Genomic DNA, 22,779 nt, shown 5'->3' on the forward strand with positions numbered 1-22,779 from the left:
GAACGAAATACGTCATTGTTTCTGAATATCAGGGATCGGACAGTTTGTTACTTGGCTTGTGGATGTATGTGGCATTAGATATCTACGTACAGGTCATGCATACAACGGATCGCTGATTTGCGTACGCGGTGATCGCGCCCGATAGCGATCCAGATGGATTCCATAGGATTTACATCAGATCAATTTGGTCGCCGAAACATCAACGTGAATTCACTAAAATGGTCCCCAAACCACTGTAGCACGGTTCTGGCTCCGAGACACGGGCAATTATACTGCTGAAAGACGACATCCTCGAAGTGGAAGACATCAAGCATAAAGGGATGCAGGTGCTCCGTAGCTGTCAGTGTGTCTACCACAGGTCCCATGCAAGCGCAGGAGACTGTCTCCCATAACATAATACTGCTCCCACCAGTCTATGTCCGTGGCGCTCTGCACGTTTCGAGCCGCCGTTCACCTCAATGGCTTTTGAGGAGACGACCAGCGACGTAGTATAGCAAGAATGTGATTCCGCCGAAGAGCCGACACGTTACCATTGATCGAGGGTCGAATCCCGATGGTCCCGCGCCCACTGTAATCGTAACTGACGATATCGTTAGGTCAACATGTGAACAGGTAGGGGTGGTCTGCTGCGGAGCTCCATTCATTTTCAGCAATGTACGAGGAACGGCGTGCTCCGAAAGACTTGCGCATACATCAGCATTGTGATCTTTCAGCAGAGATGCCACAGACAACCATTATCGTACTTTACACAGCAGGCTAGCCTCCGAACCCCACGTTCTGTGGAGAGTCATGGACGTCCAAATTTTTAGCGCCTAGTGGTACTTTCACTGTCCTTTTATCTTCTTCCGTAGATGCTCACGACAGCAGTATGTGAAAATTCGACCAGTCCGTCGTTTTCGAGGTACTCGTCCACAAGCTCTGCTTGATAACAATATGATCTTGGTCGAAATCGCTTATCTTAATGGATTTCCCCATTTGCAGCCTATATCTTCGCCTGGGTGATCCCCACCCGTGTCTACTTTTGCGTCACGTGCCCACAACGAGACGGGGCATCCAGCTTATCAATGTAACTACAAAGCCTATCTGTTGTACAGTTGCTATATCTCAAAAGCAAGTGGAACAAAAGGATTCCGTGTGTGGAACGGGTGTAACTGGTACTGCACAGCCACCAAGAATTCCCATAACACATAATTTTCGGCAGCTGATAGCTATATGACTGTATGTAAGCCGTTCTGTGTTGGATTTTGCCTGCGTCTTTATGTCACCCCAACGTGACTGACGAGTAATACTTAAAAAAAATCGGTTTTACGACTCTTTTGTAGGTCTCTCCTTAAAATTCCTCCACGGAGTACGGACCTGTCGTCTACGTTCTCTACGTTCCGTTTTACGTAACCATTTTAATTGCTTGAATAATGATAACAAAACCAACAGCTGTATTGGAATCCAATGTCGTTTACCCCTTTTAACACATGCTACCAGTTTCCATACCAAATGATGTCATTCCAAGTCACAAGCGTAATTTGCCATCCCAAACCGCAATGTACAAAAACCTTTATTGGTTACTACATATAAATTTGCACACAGAATGCTGGAAAAATTCAGATATAAATTGGGAATACAGGATGTAGAGCTCTATTCCCACACAGAATTGCTAAACAAGTGTTGGATGTATTGTATCAATGTGTGGTGGACTGGACATTGTGCACATTATTATTTCACATGTCTTGAGAAAAAAGCATCACAATCTGCTATCTTTCCCAAAACTGTTATTCCAGAAGTCTTAACAAAAAGAGGCAATATACAAGTAGTTTTAAGCTGGTCCCTACTAAGTAAATAATTACTTTAAGTGCAGTTTGAATGGATAACTGGAAATGGAATGGATCTGGGCCAAAAAACGAAAACTGCACTATATCGCAAAACGAGTGGCATGAAGGAAAACGATAAACTACAACGCTTACTAATTACTTTAAACATAAAAAAGGAAAAAAGTATGGATATGAATGAGGAATACAAGATATCTGCATGTACTAATGGAGTCAGACATTGGGTTAGAAGGCATTTACTACATTGTAGGTTATGTGAAAAAAAAGCTGTTTATATGCTTCCATTCCCGGTTGGACCCAGTTAAAAGAAGTGGAAAATACAAAACTAACAAAATTAAAATCCCTGCGTGCTCTCAGTTATTGGCAAGTGAAGCCTATGCAGTCTCATTAGTAGATCTGTTACAATTTCAAAATCTTCCAGTAATAAAGTGCGGTACTACTGTGACCTACAGCAATACACATTACGTGATATTTCAGACATAAGAGACATCGTAAGTATTCTACACACTTTATATTGTATTAGAGATACTCAGTGACAAACCCTACAGTGGAGTTAGGAAAACGTTGTATATTGCGCAAAGGATGTAGTTTTTTAAGTGATATACCACGCACTATTGCAGATAATGATTTTAGTGCCAAATACAGTGACAATATTTATTACGTAGAACACGAATACTAATTAAACAGTTGTAATCTTGCCGGCCGGGGCTGCAGTCTGGAACCGAGCGACCACTACGGTCGCAGGTTCGAATCCTGCCTCGGGCATGGATGTGTGTGATGTCCTTAGGTTGCTTAGGTTTAATTAGTTCTAAGTTCTAGGCGACTGATGACCTCAGAAGTTAAGTCGCATAGTGCTTAGAGCCATTTCAACCATTTTGAAGTTGTAATCTTCTTCAGTCCACCTTTACATCAATACACAAAAATGCAGATATACGCATTACACACACACGATCAATGGACCACCCTATACAGGGTGAGTCACCTAACGTTACCGCTGGATATATTTCGTAAAACACATCAAATACTGACGAATCGATTCCACAGACCGAACGTGAGGAGAGGGGCTAGTGTAATTGTTTAATACAAACCATTAAAAAATGCACGGATGTATGTTTTTTAACATAAACCTACGTGTTTTTAAATGGAACCCCATTAGTTTTGTTAGCACATCTGAACATATAAACAAATACGTAATCAGTGCCGTTTGTTGCATTGTAAAATGTTAATTACATCCGGAGATATTGTAACCTAAAGTTGACGCTTGAGTACCACTCCTCCGCTGTTCGATCGTGTGTATCGGAGAGCACCGGATTACGTAGGGATCCAAAGGGAACGGTGATGGACCTTAGGTACAGAAGAGACTGGAACAGCACATTACGTCCACATGCTAACACCTTTTTATTGGTCTTTTTCACTGACGCACATGTACATTACCACGAGGGGTGAGGTACACGTATACACGTGGTTTCCGTTTTCAATTACGGAGTGGAATAGAGTGTGTCCCGACATGTCAGGCCAATAGGTGTTCAATGTGGTGGCCATCATTTGCTGCACACAATTGCAGTCTCTGGCGTAATGAATGTCATACACGCCGCAGTACATCTGGTGTAATGTCGCCGCAGGCTGCCACAATACGTTGTTTCATATCCTCTGCTGTTGTAGGCACATCACGGTACACATTCTCCTTTAACGTACCCCACAGAAAGAAGTCCAGAGGTGTAAGATCAGGAGAACGGGCTGGCCAGTTTATGCGTCCTCCACGTCCTATGCCATTAGTTATAATCTGAACAACCTGTTGTACCAAGCTGTTCGTTTCTGTGTTTGAGAGACCGGATCATTAACGATGTATTTTAGCTGGATCTTGTGGTTTCGCCAAGTGAGTTCTCTTGTAATAAGTATTCACAAGAAATGTTTTAAGACGTTCCTTCAGATCGGCCTTAATAACTGACGATCAGTTTAACCTTGAAAATATTAACAACCAACTGTCACCAGGGCTTTAGTCAAAATAAAATTTTCAGAAGGGACGGGTTGGGATCCAATCGCACCTTGGTTTCCGATTGAAATTAAGGGGTTGGTTGCTTTTAAGTAAACCTCATCATTGTCATATTGTTTGCTAATCTGCTTAACCTTTTAACAGAGGTGCACATCTTGACCCCAAACTTTTGTATATACAGCTTTCAAATTAAAAGTTAAGTCATCTGTTTTGAGTAATTGAATCACTCTTGTAATTAATGCTGCTTATATGGTTTCATGTGTTGCACAAAGGCATTTAATAAGATATACGATGTCCAGCTTGGTAGTAAACACTGCTGTTTCACCCGATAACGGGCGGGCTGCAGGTCTGGCCGTCTTGTAATCATTGTCATATTGTTTGCTGTTTTGCAATACAGCTCTTCAGATTTCTTTTGCAAAGATTAAAAGCTTATTCAAGTTGAGGTTTAAGGTCAAAAAAATTTTGCAAATTTGTTAATTTTGTTAAAGAAAATTTTATAGTTAAATGCTTTGATTATCTGTAAAACACAATTTATATATTGTTACATAAACAGGTTGTGTTAAAAGAAAGTTATATTGGTGGCTCCTCCCCTCCACGTTTTCCCTAAAAAAATGTTCAAATGTGTGTGAAATCTTATGGGACTTAACTGCTAAGGTCATCAGTCCCTAAGCTTACTCACTACTTAACCTAAATTATCCTAAGGACAAACACACACACCCATACCCGAGGGAGGACTCGAAGCTCCGCCAGGACCAGCCTTTTCCCTGATTCCAGTAAGTACCGAGTCTCAATGCACACAAACGTTTACACAAATACATCCAGATAGTCTCATGTGTATAATAAGAACGATATTCTCTGCTAGCTAATCGTCATTCTATTGGTATATACACTCCTGGAAATGGAAAAAAGAACACATTGACACCGGTGTGTCAGACCCACCATACTTGCTCCGGACACTGCGAGAGGGCTGTACAAGCAATGATCACACGCACGGCACAGCGGACACACCAGGAACCGCGGTGTTGGCCATCGAATGGCGCTAGCTGCGCAGCATTTGTGCACCGCCGCCGTCAGTGTCAGCCAGTTTGCCGTGGCATACGGAGCTCCATCGCAGTCTTTAACACTGGTAGCATGCCGCGACAGCGTGGACGTGAACCGTATGTGCAGTTGACGGACTTTGAGCGAGGGCGTATAGTGGGCATGCGGGAGGCCGGGTGGACGTACCGCCGAATTGCTCAACACGTGGGACGTGAGGTCTCCACAGTACATCGATGTTGTCGCCAGTGGTCGGCGGAAGGTGCACCTGCCCGTCGACCTGGGACCGACCCGCAGCGACGCACGGATGCACGCCAAGACCGTAGGATCCTACGCAGTGCCGTAGGGGACCGCACCGCCACTTCCCAGCAAATTAGGGACACTGTTGCTCCTGGGGTATCGGCGAGGACCATTCGCAACCGTCTCCATGAAGCTGGGCTACGGTCCCGCACACCGTTAGGCCGTCTTCCGCTCACGCCCCAACATCGTGCAGCCCGCCTCCAGTGGTGTCGCGACAGGCGTGAATGGAGGGACGAATGGAGACGTGTCGTCTTCAGCGATGAGAGTCGCTTCTGCCTTGGTGCCAATGATGGTCGTATGCGTGTTTGGCGCCGTGCAGGTGAGCGCCACAATCAGGACTGCATACGACCGAGGCACACAGGGCCAACACCCGGCATCATGGTGTGGGGAGCGATCTCCTACACTGGCCGTACACCACTGGTGATCGTCGAGGGGACACTGAATAGTGCACGGTACATCCAAACCGTCATCGAACCCATCGTTCTACCATTCCTAGACCGGCAAGGGAACTTGCTGTTCCAACAGGACAATGCACGTCCGCATGTATCCCGTGCCACCCAACGTGCTCTAGAAAGTGTAAGTCAACTACCCTGGCCAGAAAGATCTCCGGATCTGTCCCCCATTGAGCATGTTTGGGACTGGATGAAGCGTCGTCTCACGCGGTCTGCACGTCCAGCACGAACGCTGGTCCAACTGAGGCGCCAGGTGGAAATGGCATGGCAAGCCGTTCCACAGGACTACATCCAGCATCTCTACGATCGTCTCCATGGGAGAATAGCAGCCTGCATTGCTGCGAAATGTGGATGTACACTGTACTAGTGCCGACATTGTGCATGCTCTGTTGCCTGTGTCTATGTGCCTGTGGTTCTGTCAGTGTGATCATGTGATGTATCTGACCCCAGGAATGTGTCAATAAAGTTTCCCCTTCCTGGGACAATGAATTCACGGTGTTCCTATTTCAATTTCCAGGAGTGTAGTAATCATTATGTAACAGCAGTTATACTTGCCCTTTCTACGCTGCTATCGTTCATTTATATCCAACAACAAAATCAAGTGAAGAATTTCTGATTACAATTGGGCAGTAACAGGGACTGACGAATTGAGTCGCCTAGAATATGGAGACGTTGAGCTCGGAGATGACGTCCTAGGCCGTTCTGACGAGTTTAAAGCGAGTATACAGAACCGATATCATTACGACTCAAGGACATGAGTTCATCTTTTATATATCAAAGTAAACCTGTTTTTATTCAATATGACGTGCTCCCACTATTACTTACTGATCTTTTTTACAAGATGATGATTTTTCACCTCGCATTTTGTGGGGAGCCGTTATTTTTCTTAATTTATGACCAATTTTGATCTTGATGTCTTGAAATATGTGTTAATGTCATAAGCTCAGACACTTGAAAATGCTATAAAAGGCCGAAGCCTGGTTCGTAATTTAATAAAGAACAATACAGTCAAATGGCGGTGGTTTCATTCAAAAAATATTTCATGACTGTTACTCAGCAACATGAAAACTGTATACAGAGCACGTTTCTGACTTTCACTTCATACTTCAGCTTGGCAGTATAATGTGTCAGGACTGGATCCCGACATGCTCTTGAGAACTGACACGCAGCGCTGGAGTACAAGATCCGAGAACGAGGTCTCCTGTTCCAAGGTACGGGTCAATTAGAGTCTTGACAGCACTCGAGGCCACCAGGAGAATAGCTGTTGATTGTCATTGTGAATGTTCTCAGTTCTTCGGTGTCGTTTCATTTGTTTCCAGATGTCTCTTAGTGCTGGAATTGGGACAAGAGCATTCACTTAAATTTAAGTGTTTACCCTCCGCTACTTTCCATAATACGAGGGTTGTCCAGAAAGTAAGTTCCGATCGGTCGCGAAATGGAAATCACTGGGAAAATCCGCTAAAGCTTTGAACAGATGTGTTGGGCAGTGTCTCTAGTATGCCCGTCGATCGTGTCGCGTCGCTCTTTTCAGTTATGAGTGACCAGTGAGCTCATAAAGATGCGTAGGGAACAGCGTCTTCCGCCAAGTATGAGGTCCTGGTTAGAGATTTCGCCTGTGTCATGCAGCCCACATAACACAAATGTCGAGCAGTTCCTGCTTCATACCAATTCTCGGCCGCACACTGCAGGGGCAATGAAGACTCTGCTGCAGCGTTTCCGATGAGAAGTGTTTGATCACCCACAATACAGTCCATAATTGGCTCCCCCTGAGTCACATCTCTGTTTACAAAAACCGCTGGCTATGAATACACAATTTTTCCACAGCCAACGAGCTGCAGACCAGCGGATGCTTTCTATGACGAGGATGTTGGAAAGTTGATACAACACTACAACAACACTCGAATTTGGAGCGGAGACTATGTAGAGAAGTAGGTGGGAGGTGTACCTGACTGTTTGAAATAAAACGTTTCTGCTTTTCACTGTTGTTTCCATTTCGCGACCGATCGGAACTTACTTTCTGGACAACCCTCACAATAATTGCCAACTTTGGCAACACAGAAGTCAGCAACTGAACATACCAAGCGTATTATCTTTCGCTGATACCGTATGAGGTAACGTTCTGTAGCAACTCCTCGGTGAGACAGAGAGAATTGATTGCACACCAGAATTACGTGCGACGTTCGGACAAGTACATACTTTAGGTATGTCGTAAAGTAGCAGAAAATACGAAACACAAACACACAGTATATCTGTCTCTTGGAAAATTTCTTGTTAACGATCTGAGCTAGAGTGTAACAAACATATTAAGAAGTACAAAAGATGATGGAAAAATCATCAGCATTATTAAGGTGTGAAATAGGCAGTTATAAGCCTCTTCGACACCCTACACAAATACACTCCTGGAAATTGAAATAAGAACACCGTGAATTCATTGTCCCAGGAAGGGGAAACTTTATTGACACATTCCTGGGGTCAGATACATCACATGATCACACTGACAGAACCACAGGCACATAGACACAGGCAACAGAGCATGCACAATGTCGGCACTAGTACAGTGTATATCCACCTTTCGCAGCAATGCAGGCTGCTATTCTCCCATGGAGACGATCGTAGAGATGCTGGATGTAGTCCTGTGGAACGGCTTGCCATGCCATTTCCACCTGGCGCCTCAGTTGGACCAGCGTTCGTGCCGGACGTGCAGACCGCGTGAGACGACGCTTCATCCAGTCCCAAACATGCTCAATGGGGGACAGATCCGGAGATCTTGCTGGCCAGGGTAGTTGACTTCACCTTCTAGAGCACGTTGGATGGCACGGGATACATGCGGACGTGCATTGTCCTGTTGGAACAGCAAGTTCCCTTGCCGGTCTAGGAATGGTAGAACGATGGGTTCGATGACGGTTTGGATGTACCGTGCACTATTCAGTGTCCCCTCGACGATCACCAGTGGTGTACGGCCAGTGTAGGAGATCGCTCCCCACACCATGATGCCGGGTGTTGGCCCTGTGTGCCTCGGTCGTATGCAGTCCTGATTGTGGCGCTCACCTGCACGGCGCCAAACACGCATACGACCATCATTGGCACCAAGGCAGAAGCGACTCTCATCGCTGAAGACGACACGTCTCCATTCGTCCCTCCATTCACGCCTGTCGCGACACCACTGGAGGCGGGCTGCACGATGTTGGGGCGTGAGCGGAAGACGGCCTAACGGTGTGCGGGACCGTAGCCCAGCTTCATGGAGACGGTTGCGAATGGTCCTCGCCGATACCCCAGGAGCAACAGTGTCCCTAATTTGCTGGGAAGTGGCGGTGCGGTCCCCTACGGCACTGCGTAGGATCCTACGGTCTTGGCGTGCATCTGTGCGTCGCTGCGGTCCGGTCCCAGGTCGACGGGCACGTGCACCTTCCGCCGACCACTGGCGACAACATCGATGTACTGTGGAGACCTCACGCCCCACGTGTTGAGCAATTCGGCGGTACGTCCACCCGGCCTCCCGCATGCCCACTATACGCCCTCGCTCAAAGTCCGTCAACTGCACATACGGTTCACGTCCACGCTGTCGCGGCATGCTACCAGTGTTAAAGACTGCGATGGAGCTCCGTATGCCACGGCAAACTGGCTGACACTGACGGCGGCGGTGCACAAATGCTGCGCAGCTAGCGCCATTCGACGGCCAACACCGCGGTTCCTGGTGTGTCCGCTGTGCCGTGCGTGTGATCATTGCTTGTACAGCCCTCTCGCAGTGTCCGGAGCAAGTATGGTGGGTCTGACACACCGGTGTCAATGTGTTCTTTTTTCCATTTCCAGGAGTGTAGATTTGTTTTCAAATGTAGACTAAAGAGGCCAGGTGTTGTTGCCGCCTCACAGTAGCAAACTATATGGGTCAGTCCTGTATAAATATTACTTGTGTTTTGCTGCATGATCTACTCCGTTATCAGGTGCCCACCCGCCTCTGTACCTGTAAGTAGGCTTTGATGCCACTGGCTTTCTCCTGTTGGGATATTGAGCTGTAACTTAGCATGAACTACAAGCACTCAGTGCAGACTTGGTAGGTGCATTCCACAGTGCTGTCTACAACGTGATTCAGCGCACCAGTTTTCCCATTACCTTGAACTGCTAATGACTGTGGGGAGCGTTGATGACAACGCCGGTACGCCATGGCCAGCTATCTGATGGTGTTGCTGGATACTCATTCCTCTGCTGCCGCTACTGAGACAGCGTGTCACATACGGTGTCTGTGCTTTCTGGTGAGGCGTGTGCCATTTCCATCACGCTACGACTGCAAGCGGCCTATGAATAATGACAACTGTGTATCTTTGAACCATACATGTTTACTTTGTTAATGTTTCACAGGCACCATTGTACATCAATAGGCCGTCTCATGCCTCACACCTAGCTGCTGCTAACCTCTGTCCAGAGGTGGAGGACCATCTACATCACGTTCACAACGACTAACACCATCATCCAACATAGCATCCAGTCCCATGTGCATTACACAAGAATATGATTTTAAAAAATCAATTCCTGCACAGTCCATGTAGTCCAGCCGAACTACTTCTGTTATGTTTGATAGAGTTACCAACAACTTTGTGAGAGATCGTTGCTGGTCTTTGCAAAGACAATCTTGGAGGTTTTTAGAGTTTACTTCAGGAATCTGAATATGATAGTGAGGAAGAATCCCGTCATGGTAGAGAAGCAAACCCATCTGAAGATCCCAGCAGAATCGAAACTATATGGGTGCCATTATTCTCACAGAGATAGATATGGTAAACGCAGATGAAGGCGATGGAAAGGTTTACGTGATAGAGTAAATGGTAATAATTTTAGAGGAGATGTGACTGGAATTAGAGGAGGTTCAGTCACAAAAATAGTAGTAGACAGAGTGGTGATGACCAATTGTATAGTAAAGATTCAGGTCTATGAATCATTGAGGTTAGATCAGCTAATCCATGGAAGACTCCACGTGTGATGTGGTGTTGACAACTACCGTCAGCAGTCGATATAGGGGCTGCAGATGGGTAAACCAGAGTACACAGCAGATAAATATGTTAAATTTTGTAGATGTGAGACACCTGTTGCTAAGATTGAACCAAGAGAATGTAACGTCAGTAGTAAATGAAGTGCTCACATCAGATATTAATGGAGTTGTTTTGCAATGTGTTCTGGACACAGGGAGCCAGATGCCAGTACGATGCATGTCTGCATTTCAGAGGAATGAAGGGTTAGGTCCTTGACCTATTTTACCTCTGCGATGGACAAAGGTTAAAAGGCAATCCCTGGACAAAGCGCTGAGATGATTAATTCCATTGTCAATAAAATAGGTATTCTATGAAATTTGTTGTTCTGCCAAGACAGATGGCTGAAGCCATTTTAGGAATGGACTTTTTTTGTCAACGCACTGACCAGTGTTGAACTTGGATTGTAGTGAAGTAAGTTTAGTGAATAATGAATATGCAGTGAAGTTGTCATCTGATGAATGTGCACTTAGACGAAATAATTCAAACCATTATCTGAAGTTTCTCACCAGACCTTTGTCTCTCGGTCCTAAGTTTGTCAGAAGTGAGAATGGTGCTCATGCAATTCCATAGGAGTAAGTGAAACTATTAAGTAATGTATTGAAAGTCATTTATCTGTGTTTTCTGAGCATCCAGGTTCAATTAGAGATTTTTCTTATCAGATTAAAGTCAAGAAGCATAGTAAACTGTTTGTCAAACCTTAACCTTGTAACCTCCCCACGGAAAATTTCAAAAGACAATATTTATTAGTAATGGTGCCAAAGCAAAGTGTAAGCTCCCCAGAAACATATTAATAGAAGTGGCAATAAATCTGAACTAGCAATCTGACCCAAAGGTAACTTGCGCACAAAAAAAGAAAGTCATTTCAATGATAATAAAATCTCAGTGACAATGAAAACACAAATAGACCGAAATGTCGATCTTTAGGCCCTGTTCATTAATTAAACTGAAATTCTTACCTTAGTAAAACTGTATCTGCTCTTATTCTGCGCCACATCTTGGAGGAAATACATCGCAATAATTTTTTTTTTGAATCTAACTGAAAATTTTCTTTAAGGAAATGCAAGGGAATCAAATGATTTTTTTTTTGTAAAAAATTGCTTTGAAATCAAAATTATTATTGGGGCGATTCTTGAAAGTTAATTACAATAAATATACATTAGATTATCTGATGAGCGCAATGCTGCTTGAATACGTTATTTAATAAAATATACCTCGTCCTGAATCATGACCAGAGTGCGATGTCGATGCCCGCCGACTGCTCACACACAACTTAACTCTCTCGCATCTAGACCGCGACTGCGTCATCTCCGACGCGCTACTAGCAACCACTAGCTCGCAACTGAACTGAACTCTCGCGCTACTGCCTCGCAACTGCCCTGCCTCGTAACTCGACCGCAACAGAACTGACTACATGCTCTCTGGTCAGAGATTCTGTGGCTCGCCATCGCTGCCCATGAAACGTACGCGTTTCATAACCCTCCACTGGGGGGGGGGGGGGGGGGGGGCAAAAATTTGGCAGCGATGGTGAGTCATTTGCACTCGCCAAGCGCGGCAAAATTTTTTTCTTTAATTAATTAACTTTTACAATTTACAAAATATTCAGATGTAGTACATGAATTAAATGTTGTGCACATGCACCGAGTACAAAACATTTCAGACAAAGACGAAAAATGTATACAATGAGTACAGAGCGTATCAGCAAATCAGAAAAATGTATATGCAAATCATATTGATAAATGACAAAAGTGCACAGTTACTGACGTTCAGCACGGAACATATTAACACATGACATAAGTGCATATGCACTGGAAAATTCTTCACGTTTTCACAACAAATAAATGTAATGGCAAAAAAATCATCAAATCACAAAAAGTATATACAATATAGATGACAAGAGTGCACACATACTGCACTTCAGAACAAATAGAAAAAGTCTTTAGTATTTTCACAACAAATAAACATAATGGCAAAAAATCATGTCGACAAGTGACATAAGCGTACTTGCACTGGAGTTCAACAAATCGAAAAAAAAACCGTATAGTCCATGAACATAAATGATGTTAGCAAAAAAATGATTTTCACTATTAGGATAGGAAAGGGAAGGATTGCATCATGGTTGTAGCACTTTAGATTGCACGTGGCTGCACTGAAAGTCCATATCTTTCCACAAAGTACAACACCAAGTGACACAATTTGAAGTTCTTTTCCCAGAAGTATTTATCAGCGTAACCAAGACACTGAAATGTCGTAGTAATCTTCCATGTTATCATTTAGGCAGTACATCAGGTACACCAAACAGTGGTACCATAATAACGTCTCCATCGCTAATAACGTCTTCATCGCTCACAGTGGTGGACAGCATGTCGTGTCAACACCACGCTCTTACAAGGCAACACCAACGTAGAATTAGTGCAAAAACCAAATATAGTGCTCCATGATCATGAGGATGGACAAGACAAATGGATATTACAGTAATTCCAGGTAGTTAAGTCAGAAGGTGAAGGACATTAAGTAACCAACAAGTCTTGATTAGTAGTTACATTAGTAGTTTGCGGCATTCATAGCCTAGTTATTGAACATTTCTGTACCATGTATTTAGTATTACAGAATAATGTTCATAAAATTAAATTATTGCCATCATGGGTAGTCGTATTACAATAAACAGCGGCAGTCTTTGGCCAGTTACAAACCATATTTAGTATGACAGAATAATGTTCATCAGAAGTCTTCATTGAAAAGGAGACTCAATTATTGGCCTAGCATTAACATAATACATTGCATTATATAAATTATTGGCACTCATTGGCCAGTTACCAAAAATGAAAACCCATAATTCATTTAATTACATTAATTATCGGCACTCAGTGGCCAGTTACTAAAACATGGAAAGTCATTATTGAAAACAAGAGCTAATTCATTTAGTTACATTAATTATCGGCACTCAGTGGCCAGTAACTAAAACATGAAAGATCATAAATTATTTAGTTACATTAATTATTGGCACTCAGTGGCCAGCAAGTATTGAATAGTATAAAACATTGTTCATCATTCAGTATTATTCAGATAATTAAGAAGTCATTATTAAAAATCAATTAATTACAATCATAGCATTAATAATCATGGGCATTATAAGTAGTCTCATTACAATAAACAGTGGCAATTATTAGCCAGTTACAAAGCATTATTTAAATTTTTTTTTTTGTATCATTAAGAAGTCATTACTGAAGTGACATACTATTCAGAGCTGATCAGTATTATTCAGAATTTTCTGAAACTGGTATCATTATTTGGGACTGGTAATAAAGTGCTAGCAATGCATTGCTTTGGGTAATTATAAGGGAAAGCAAGAAGAAAAAAGAAAAAAATTGCTTCTAGGTTGTTCCTGTAAATGAAAAATGTGTAACGTCATTCGTCATGAGTCAGCTGTAGCAAGGTTGTGACACAAGGCAGTATATGTGATCACATTTATAAATTATAGACACAAATGGGTAAAAAAATAAAATGCAAGTACTAGTATAGGCTCAATAAGTAACAGGTTTAGTAAGTATCATCAAAAGCTTCTCCTGGAAAAAATACAAAATGGGTTATTGAGTTGAAAGAAGAAACGCAGACTATGCTGAAAAGTAGTGAACTTCGAATTAACAGGTAGTGAAATGTGTATAAAAAATGTGTTCCATAGCTGTCCTTTCCAAAACCTTCAGTCATCCTACTACGCAATAGAACACCTGCTGTCAAAGCAAACTGCAACAAATACTTAAATAACTACATAGCATAAATACATAAACTTCAACATCATCCTCATCTGTAAAGAAAAACTTCATTATCCATATCATCATAACTTCATTATTATCATCACGTGTAAAGAAAAAACTTCATTATCCATATTAGTATATTCTTCATCATTACTCTTCATCAGCATTCATTATCATCTACAAAAATCACTTCATTATTCATTATACAACTATTCCTTATCCCTAGCATATTTCATCACTAAAAACTAAGATGTGTAGTTCTGTCTGACAGCCTGCATCAATCGCTTCGTATTCTGAAAGAAAAAATTAGTTAAGACTGCTATTCTACGATGTGTACAGTATATTCTTGTTAATGCTTGTTAATCCTAATCCATTTACTCTTCCTCATAAAGTTATTGCATCTTCTTTCGTTTATTCCGTAGGTGAAATTCTCATTTCTGTTCAATTTATTTCCTTTACGCATCATTTCTTTCTGAAATTGATGAACAGAGATTAATGCCTTGAATTTAAATCATATACCCACTAAATAATCACTGGTTAATGGTGACACAATTAAGCATACAGCATAACATGACAGAAAACGTAATATGTCAAAAGCATAGACAGTGTTCAAAGGCAAAAATGTACAGAGAATATCACAATGCGGCAGCAAAAAAGAAAAATGTAAAACAGTCACGATGTTGAGATATCATAGGGCAAAAAATGTCAAAGTCAACTGGCGTTTGCTATACCTTATCTATTTCACAGTGCATACAAACAAAACATGAAAACAATCGTACATAAAAAAGACAAAATGTGACGTTCGTTGTGTTCAGCTTGTATGTAGTGTAGTTAATAGAGGCGAGAATTAAAGACTTTAATGGAGAGAGAATTTGATAAAATTAATACGTCATTACATAGAATTGCATAATTATTCATAAAATGCGTAAGTTCATCTGGAAAATATGCACGGTCTGATGTGTAACGACAAGAAGAGCGACCTGCTAACCTTACCTTGCCGGGCACTTGCCAAGAAAAAATACGATAGTTATCAATAATTAGTCACGTGAATATAATTGCAGAAATGATCATAAAATTAGTAAATAGCATTACAGTGTGATAAATCGTAAAGTATGTTTACTCAATAAAGGGTTTTATGTTTGACCAATGGTGGTTGCCTTTCGATTTTCTGGTTCTCAGAGTTTCGACGTGTACAACATTGGGGTGAGGAATACTGCGAATCCGATATGGACCTGCGTATAGAAGTTCAAATTTACTGCACCTACCTTTTAATTTGCTGGATAAATAGTGTGTACGTACTAATATCTTCTGTCCAATGTGAAAGTCTCGGCGTGTACAAACCTGTTTTTGCTGTCTTCTCCGGCGCTCTGCGGCACGTTTGATGTTGTTCAGCGCAATGTCAATTATTTCGTGGTGTCTTAGTCGACCTGATCTAGGAAAGTTTACTAATTCTTTAATTTTGTTTGGTGGTTCAACGTTTTTCAGTATAACAGACGGAGATAGCATAGTGGATTCATTTGGTATGGAATTAATTACATCTTGGAATGAGAATATGTGTGTGTCCCAATCAATATGTCTTTTGTGGCAGTATATTCTACATAGTTTACCAATTTCTTTCATTAATCGTTCACTGGGGTTCGAAGAAGCATGGTACTTGGATATATAGATCGGAGAAATGTTTCTATCTCGTAACATGCGTGTCCATATAGCAGATCGAAGTTGTGATCCATTGTCAGAAATTACTCTCATCACATGCCCTACATGAAATAGAAAATGCTTTACAAATGCTTTCGAAACAGTTTTAGCAGTAGCTTTGCGTAACGGAGTGAAGGTAACAAATTTTGAAGTGAGTTCAACAGCGACAAAGATGTAGCAAAAACCTCTGTTAGTTCTCGGAATTGGACCAAAAATATCTACTGCGGCCATATGTCTTAATTTAACAGGTACAATGAGATATAATGGAGGAATATGTGAAGTGGTGTCAGACTTAGCTTTCTGGCAAATTTTACATGACGCTAAAACTCGTCGTATACGTTTTTCCATATTGGCAAAATAACAGTTCTGTCTCAATATAAGAAAACATTTTCTAGCTCCGTAATGTGCGTAGCTTAAATGAGTGTACCAAATTAATTTGTTAACAAGTTCGTCAGGAATGCATAATAACCAATTGTTGCTGTCTGGATGAGAGCGGTGAAATATAATGTCATTGCGTACAGTGTAGTGGTTCCTAATCGTAACATTATTCTTATCTTGCCAAAGGTGTTTAATTTATTTCCACACATGGACTTTACTTTGCTCTTTTGCTATGTCCTGTAATGACGATGAAATAAAATTTTCAAATGCAACTTGCTGAATGTACATGACACTGAAATTTGCTTTGCAGAAGTTGGTTGCTACGTCTTGCTGATTGTTGCTGAGAGAACGCGATAGTGCGTCTGCTATAACATTTTGTGTGCCGGGAATCTGAACTATTGTAAAATTAAATTCCTGTAAATATAGTTTCCATCTGCTTAATCTGTCGTGAGTGAATTTAGCCGAAAGTAAAAATTGAATAGCTCTGTGGTCTGTGTAAACGGTCGTGTATCTGCCATAAAGAAAGTGTCGAAATCTCGTAAAAGCCCAAACAACACATAATGTTTCAAGTTCAGTAACGGAATAATTTCGTTCAGCAGGCGACAAAATGCGACTTGCAAATGCGATATTTTTGATTACTGTAGAGCCATCTTCTTCAATTTCCTGAAAAATATGTACGCCTAAAGCTGTGTTGGAACTGTCGGTGGCAATAGAAAAATTTCTGGTAAGATCTGGGTGCGATAAAAGTGGAGCATTGAACAATGCATGTTTCAGGTTCACGAATTCAGAATGTGCTTGCTTATCCCATGACCAAATAGTGTTTTTACCTGTTAATTGGCATAATCTAGGTGTGTCTAAAGCAGAATGATGAATAAATTTACGAAAAAAGTTAATTAAGCCCAAAAAACTGCGTAATTGTTTCTTCGTTGTAGGAATAGAAATGTCACGTAGAGCTTGAAGTTTTTCTGGATCAGGCGCAATGCCTTCTGCTGAAATTACGTGTCCAAGAAATTTTATAGAAGTTTTGCCAAAATGCGATTTACTGAGATTAACTGTGAGTCCTTGTGTACGAAAAATTTGTAACAGTCGTTCTAAAATCACATTATGTTCGGACCAGTTAGCTTCTGCGATAAGAATGTCGTCTACGTACGTCGTAATTCTGTCTTTAAGTTCTGTCGGAAGTATTGTGTTCAAACCGCGAATGAAAGCTGCAGAAGAAATAGTTAAGCCGAATGGTAATTTACAAAATTGATAACAGTCACCAAAACAGAGAAAAGCTGTGTACTTTCTACAATTCGGATGAAGTTGAATTTGCCAAAATCCCGATTTCAAATCTAGTGTAGAATAAATAGCTGTACCGTGAAATTTCTGTAGTAATTCTTCTAATGTCGTCGATCTGTTTCATTAATAATTATGTCATTGATATGACGTGAATCAAGTACGAGGCGAAGTGAGCCATCTTTTTTCTTAACAATATGCAGCGGGTTTATGTACGGACTAACTGCTGGTTCAATAATACCTTGGTCAAGCATATCCTGCAACTCTTTTTTAACCTGTTCTCTATGAATTTACGGAATGGGGTAATGCTTTGCTTTAAATGTATCGTGTTGTTTGACTTGAAATTCATACATAAATCCGGACATAGTACCGGGAATGTTGTCGAAAACTGGACTTGCTGTAAAAGAATTTTATGTAGTTGCGTTCGTTCGTCGTCTGTATTTGCACTGCTTTGTTTAACTTTGTCAGAAATCATTTGCATTACGTCGTAGTCGGTTTCGTCTGGAGTATTATAGTTGTGTACGTACGTATCAGTGAACAATGTGGGATTACAGTCTATGTTACGTAACACGGAAATGACCTGTGTACAATTAATTGTTTGTTCTTCCGCAGATACGGAATGCTGAAATTCTATAGCTAATTGTACATTTTCGTCCTTCAACATTAAATAAGAATTTTGAAAATCAACCACTGCGTCGTGTTGTACGAGAAAATTAGTACCCTAATTACGTCTGTTGTCAATAAGGGAACAATACAAAAATTTGAGTGAAAAGTATGACCTCCAATACAAAATGATAAATGCGTCTGTAATTTAACGTCTACTTCTTTACTCGATACTGCTCCTTTTACTTTCGTTTTGCCTAATGGTAATGTGGGATAGGTTAAAAGTCTCCTCATTTATAACTGACATAGGTGATCCGGAATCGATTACTGCCGAAAATTTCGATGAACCAATTTTAATTTCGATGACAGGATGTGAAATGGTTTTCTGAACAACTGGTCTTTCCCGTAAAAGAGTGTCTCGGATGTCGTCGAAAGTAATAACATTTTCGTGAACAACATTCTGCGTGTCAAAGGTAGTGCCTGTGTTATTGGAAGATGCGTCCTGTACAGTATCTAGTCAGATTCTATCTGACGTGTTATTATTATCAGCAGGATGTTGTGGCATTTCTACAATTTGAACAGTTCTATTATTTCTTCCAGACGTATTACGCTCTGGATGATACCTACTGTCGGGTTCATTCATGAGAATAGGTTCTTGCGGATAATTCTGCTGTTGGTATGACCGACTGTTGTTAGATGTACGCTGAAAATTGTCGTCATTATTTTTACGTCTGTCGTAATAGTCATTCCTATACGGTGCATTGCGATAGGAATTGAAATACTGTCTTCTCTGTACGTAGCTACTTCCTTGCTGCCGTGCGTCACTATTTGTTGGATCCGAGACTATACGTGCACGCGGCGAAACATTAAAGCTTGGTTGACCTTGTGCATTACATTGTTGGTTACGTATGCTAACCGGCTGGTTTTCATGCTGTTGTGGTGGAAAACGTCTATTGTTACTAAAAGGTGGTTCCTGTTGCTGAAAGTTTTGATGATATTGATAATGAGAATTTTGCCTGTTATTAAAGTTCTGGTGGTTGTCGGTCCTAAAGCGCCTGTTACCTCTCCTATTGAAATTACGTGTCTGATCATAATTGCTGTACGTTTGTTGGCCTTGTTTGTTATACGAAAAATTTTTGTTTACAAAGGAATAATCAGATTGTTGTACTTCCAAGAGCTGTAACAGACCTCTGAATGCTGAAATATTTTCTTTTTGCTGACCGGTTAAAAGTGACACTCTTAATGATCGTGGTAACTTAGAGATACATAATTGAATAAGTGCAGATTCACTGTACGGTTCACTTAGGTACTGGTTTTGTTGGACCATGTGCTCAAAAACCTTCGTTACACTCGGAAAATTTGAGTTCTCATAATTTGGCAAACTAATTAATTGATCTTTAATTCCGCGCTGTGTCGTCTTCGACCAGTACGATGACAGAAACGCATTCTGAAACTCTTCTACTGAATAACATTGTCTCGCTATCGGCCTCATACGAGTTGCCGGTTCGCCTTCCAAAAAACTGCAAATAAATTCAAGTTTGTGTGTTACGGGCCAAGTCGGTGGGAAAGCAAAGCTAAACTGTTGTATCCAATCCAGTGGGTGAATCTGTGTTCTGTCGTTTTTAAACACTTTAAATTTTCTTACTGACAGAAAATGTTTGTAGTCGAAATTATCGTCTCTGTGTGATGGAACATGTTCAGGATTGTAAGAGAATCTGTTGAACTGTGGTTGTTCGGAATCTAAGTCCCGTACTCTCTGTAGATTACCCAAATTACGCGCTGCGTGAGTCTGGCAAATGTTCGAAAAGTGGCGTCTGCTGTGATGTGTTATTAACTGAAATATTTTTCATCTCTGTTACTTCTTGCTGTAAACTTGACAATTTTCTACGCAACGTGTTATTAGATGAATCAATCTCATTAATTGTCTGCTGTAAACTTTGAAATTCAGGTGTTTGATTAAATGAAACCGGTGTAGTATCGTCTGATTTGCTGTCATTATTAGTTTCAATAACGTCAATACGACTGGCCAGTTCATCACATTTTTCAGTCAGTATTTTTACCTGATCATCGGTTTTAGAATCAGACGCATTAATCTGTTTTTGCAAATTACGTGTAGTTTCGCTCAGTTTTTTAACGTTAGCTTTGACGACATCGGAATCCTGTGTTAGTTCTAATTGTTCGAGTCTATCGGTCACTGTTTGAAAATCTGTTGTGTATGTGTCTGTTTTCGATTTAAGATCAGAAATTTCGTCACATAATTCCGCGTTCAACTGTTCGATGGTATTAATTTTGTCGGACACTGTAGCAATATTGTTGTCTACGTATGTTTTTGCTTTCGCAAACATTTTACGTTTGTCTTCTTGTCTCTGTGCAGTGATAGTTTCCATGACTTGACGTTTGACTTTATTTTGATCCTGAATAAATTTACGGAAACGCGTATCACCGTTTCGTATGTGAAGAGTAAGACGTTCGTTAATTTGAGTGTTCTGTTGGTCGAATTTCGCATCAATCTTTTCATCCATTGTACGCGAAAGTTCTGCTGTCATTGCTTTAAACTCATCGCGTAATTGTGTAGCCTTTTCGGAGCATTGTTTAGCGACTGTACTGATTTCCGCTCTAAGTGTTTCTGTTGTGGCTGTTTGCATTTCCCTTTTTTCTTGCGCAACGGATCTAATTTCTTCGCTACTTTTTTTTGAACACGCCTCAATCTCCTCGCGTAACTGTTCCTTAGTGTCATGACACTGCGCGGCAACGGCTCTAATTTGTTCACTAAGTTCCCTCGAATTGTTGTCTAATTTTTCATTAAGCTGTCTGGAATTGTTGTCTAATTTTTCATTTAAGTATTCGTTCTGTTGTTTGACCTGTTCACTAAGTTGTTTGAGATCTTCACTCTGTTGTTTGGAATTTACAGTAAGGTCGTTCTTAAACTGTAGCATTACTGCCATAAATTGATCCAAACCCAAAGTAGCTGTTGCATTCTCAGTGCTCTGTGATGGAGAACATGCAATTGTCACGTTCTGTGTGACCATTTGGTCATTCTGTAATTTACAAAAAGATTTGTCAGTCGAACGTACACTGTCAGTCACTATTTCGGAATTAAATAGATCCGTCGTACTTTGTGTATCCTGTTCATTTTCATTAGACAAATTTGTCTGTACGTTACTTGAATTTTCCAAACCGGGTGTGTTATGCTGGGCAGCGCTCATTACAATAGTGCGCCCCGCGTCATCAATTGTCGTCAAATCAACAGAAGACACAATCGAGTTCGTTTGTTCATCATTAAGGTCTACATCATTATTAATGGTTGGAACGCACTGATTGTCAGTGAACGCAGAATTGTCATCATTATACTGCGTGTCACTAGTACCATTGGTGAAGTTGATTAAGTCGGTAATTTCATTCATAATACCTCGCGATACACTATTCACAGTCTTTCGCGGCATTTTCACAATAGTCACAATTATTCAAAAAAGGAAATAAGCACACTGCAAAAGCAACACACAAATACAACAGAGCAACGAATTGCCGATGATCTGAGGAAAAAAAGTCACAAATTAATAAAAGCGTTGCGCCAAATTGTAATTATATTTAAGCAAATAAGAGCAGATATCTGGCTACGTTTCAGAAGATTCTCAACGAAATACGATCCTGGACTGGATGTCGCTAAGTGTAACCTCCCCACGGAAAATTTCAAAAGACAATATTTATTAGTAATGGTGCCAAAGCTAAGTGTAAGCTCCCCAGAAACATATTAATAGAAGTGGCAATAAATCTGAACTAGCAATCTGACCCAAATGTAACTTGCGCACAAAAAAAGAAAGTCATTTCAATGATAATAAAATCTCAGTGACAATGAAAACACAAATAGACCGAAATGTCGATCTTTAGGCCCTGTTCATTAATTAAACTGAAATTCTTACCTTAGTAAAACTGTATCTGCTCTTATTCTGCGCCACATCTTGGAGGAAATGCATCGCAATAAATTTTTTTTGAATCTAACTGAAAATTTTCTTTAAGGAAATGCAAGGGAATCAAATGATTTTTTTTTGTAAAAAATTGCTTTGAAATCAAAATTATTATTGGGGCGATTCTTGAAAGTTAATTACAATAAATATACATTAGATTATCTGATGAGCGCAATGCTGCTTGAATACGTTATTTAATAAAATATACCTCGTCCTGAATCATGACCAGAGTGCGATGTCGATGCCCGCCGACTGCTCACACACAACTAAACTCTCTCGCATCTAGACCGCGACTGCGTCATCTCCGACGCGCTACTAGCAACCACTAGCTCGCAACTGAACTGAACTCTCGCGCTACTGCCTCGCAACTGCCCTGTCTCGTAACTCGACCGCAACAGAACTGACTACATGCTCTCTGGTCAGAGATTCTGTGGCTCGCCATCGCTGCCCATGAAACGTACGCGTTTTAACCTATACAATTAGT

Source organism: Schistocerca nitens, chromosome 2 (genome assembly GCF_023898315.1).
Source record: "Schistocerca nitens isolate TAMUIC-IGC-003100 chromosome 2, iqSchNite1.1, whole genome shotgun sequence".
NCBI lineage: Eukaryota > Metazoa > Arthropoda > Insecta > Orthoptera > Acrididae > Schistocerca > Schistocerca nitens.